The sequence below is a fragment of the Elephantulus edwardii genome, unplaced genomic scaffold (genome assembly GCF_000299155.1).
Source record: "Elephantulus edwardii isolate Elephantulus edwardi_28Jun2011 unplaced genomic scaffold, EleEdw1.0 scaffold00323, whole genome shotgun sequence".
Taxonomy (NCBI): Eukaryota; Metazoa; Chordata; class Mammalia; order Macroscelidea; family Macroscelididae; genus Elephantulus; species Elephantulus edwardii.
The window spans coordinates 1,005,487-1,008,813 of record NW_006400073.1 but is presented as its reverse complement, the minus strand read 5'-3'; positions in this window follow the sequence as shown (position 1 = coordinate 1,008,813).

Here is a 3,327-nt window from a genome sequence, read left to right as displayed (position 1 = left end):
AGTTGGGGAGAAACTAAGAAAAGAGGGGATAAATAATGAACAAGACATTGGGACAGATGAAGGAAAGAACTGTTTAAAAAGAATATATGATTAGCCATTACTTGCATGATAACGTTGCACAATAAAAGGTGCATAGCAAAGTGGACTGAGGATGGTGTGGGGGTGGAGGAAGGGAGGAAATGGTGCTACAATTAATAATTTTTTTAATAAAGTGAACTGGGAGTGGTTAGGAAGGAAAAACTGCTACAATGAAAGCACAAAAATCCAACTTTTCTGTAAACTTTCATTAAAATAAAAATAAAAAATGTAAGAGTGAAATTTCATATTTCAAATACTAAAAACCACTACTGTTAAAAAGACTGTATCCAGGAAAACTGTCTTTCAAATATGACAGAAAGATCAAAATTCTCAGAAAAGCACTAACTAAGGGAGTTTGTGAAAACAAGATCAATGTTGAAAGAAATAATAAAATAAATCCTTCCCACAGAGATGTCACACAGAAGAGGATGAATATAAATATAGAGCAACAGCAACACCAGAAACAGCCACTTTTGTTGTTGTTCTTATGTGCCGTCGAGTCACTTGCGACTCATAGCAACCCTATGTACAACAGCCCTAAACTCTGCTCTGTCCTGTGCCAATCGCACTGTCTCGGACACACCTATCCCAATTACCCCAGTCACTGAATCAATCCACCTCATAGAGGGCCTTCCCCTCCTGCATCGTCCCTCCACCCTACCAAGCATGATTTCCCTCTCCAAGAACTGGTCCATTCTTAAACATGTCCAAAGTATGTTAGACAAAGTCTCAGAATCCTTGCCTCCAAGGAGCCACCCGGTTTAACCCTCTCCAGGTTGAATCTGTTTGTTTTCCTAGCAGTCCATTGTACCCTCAATACTCTTCTCCAGCAACACAGCTCAAAGGCATCAATTCGCCTATCCTTCTTAGTCATTATCAAACTCTCTGATGCATAACAAGTGATTGCAAAGACCATGGCCTGTATCAGACGCACCTTAGTCTCCAGAATGACATCATTGCTTGTCAGTACTTTGGAAAGGTCCTAACAGCAGACTTTCCCATCACAATACGTCTTTTAATTTCCTGGCTACTAGTACCAAGAGTGTTGACTGTGGATTCAAGCAAACTAAAGCTGTAAACAAAATTTCTTCACCATCCATCCTAAGGCTGTCAATTGGTCCAGTCGTGAGAATCTTTGTCTTCTTGACATTGAGTCTCAATCCATATTGGAGGCTGCAGTCCTTGACCCTCTGCAGCAAGTGTTCAGGTCCTCCTTAGTTTCAGCAAGCAGGGCTGTGTCATCTGAATAATGCAGATTGTTGATAGATCTTCCACAAATCCGGACTCCACATTTCTCCTCATAGAGCCCAGCTCCCAGATAATCTGTTCTGCATACAGCTTGAAAAGGTATGGAGAGAGGACACATTCCTGTTGCACACACCCTTCCCAATTTTGAACCATGCAGTGTTTCTGACGACTGCCTTTTGGTCCAAGTACAGTTTTCGCATTAGTATGATCAAGTGTTCTGGGATTCTCATTCCTCTCAGAGTCAGCCACAATTTGTTATGATCCACACAGTCAAACGCCTTTGCATAATCAGTGAAACACACATAGACATTCCTCTGGTAATCCCTGCTTTCAGCTAAGATCCATCTAACATTAGCAACAATATCCCTAATACCACAATCCCTTCTAAACCTAGCCTGGATTTCTGGTAGTTCTCTGCTGATGTGTTGTTCCAGTCGTTTTTGGATAATCTTCAGTAGAATCTTGCTTGCATGTGAAATAAATGATATTGTTGTATAGTTTCTACACTCTGTTGGGTCACCCTTCTTTGGGATGGGAACAAATATAAATCTCTTCCAGTCAGTTGGCCAAATGGTTGTTCTCCAGATTTTTTGGAACAACTTGGTGAGCTCATCCTTTAGCTGAAATATGTCAATTGGTGTACCATCTATTCTTGTTATCTTATTTTTTTGCTATTTCCTTCAAAGAAGACTGAACTTCTTTCTTCATCGCCATAGGCTCTTGCTCATATGTTGTTTCATGAAATTCTTGTGTGTCTGCCAATTCCTTTGGATACAGTGACTCAGTATATTCTTTCCATCTTCCCTTAATACTTCCGAAGACTTCAGTTCCTTGAGCTTAAGAAATGCTGAGCAAGTTCGGCCCTTTCGATTTTCTGACTCCAACTTCTTGCACATGTCATTGTAATATTTACTTTGTTATCCCGTGCTTCCTTTTGAAATCTTGTATTCAGCTCTTTATCTTGCCTTTCCATAATTAGACTGAATGAGAGTGGTTTAAATGTTCTCATGAAGAGAAAAAACAGTGGTAGATTGGATTAAAAAATTAAAACAACAAAAACCATCAATGTGCTGTTTATAAGACCCACACTTGAAAAACATAGATAAATATAGACTAAAAATCAAAGGACGGGGGAAAATATATACCAAGCAAACAGAAACTTTTTTAAAAGCAGATTTAGCAATATCAGTCTCTGACAAAATAGGTTTTAGAATAAAAACTGTCACAAAGAACAAGGAAGGACACTAGATAACGCTTAAAGAGTCAATAGAACAAGCAGACAAAACCATAATAATAAGTATCTATGCATCAAATTATAGAGCTGCAAAATACACAAAACAAATATTAAAAGAACTTAAAGAAAAAATAAATAACATCTTGATCATAGCATTGACTGTTGTTATGTGTCATCAAGTCACCTGCTACTCATAGCGACCCTATACAAAAGAGCCCTAAATCATACTCTATACTGTGCCAATCTCACTATCTCTGACACACCTATCCCCATTACTCCAGCCACTGAAATTAATCCATCTCATAAAGGGTCTTCCTCTCCTCTGTTGTGGACCCTCCCAAGCATGACATCGTTCTCCAAAGACTGGTACCTCCTTGCAACATGTCCAAAGTATGTCAGAAGATGTTCCAGAATCCTTGCCTCCGAGGAGCAGCCTGATTTAACCCTAAAGGACTGCAGCCTTCAATACGGATTGAGGCTCAATATCAAGAAGACAAAAATTCTCACCACTGGACCAATTCGCAGCATCAGGATGGTTGGTGAAGAGTTTGAAATTGTTCACTGTCATTTGCTTAGCTCCACAGTCAACAATCTTGGCACTAGCAGCTAGGAAACTAGAAGACGGATCGTGATGGGATTTCTCAATTCTCTCTTCCAGTCAGTTGGCCAAGTGGTTGTTCTCAAGATTTCTGGGCACAACTTGGTGAGCACATCCAGGGCAGCATCTGTTAGCTGAAATACTTTAATTGGTATACCATCTATTCCTG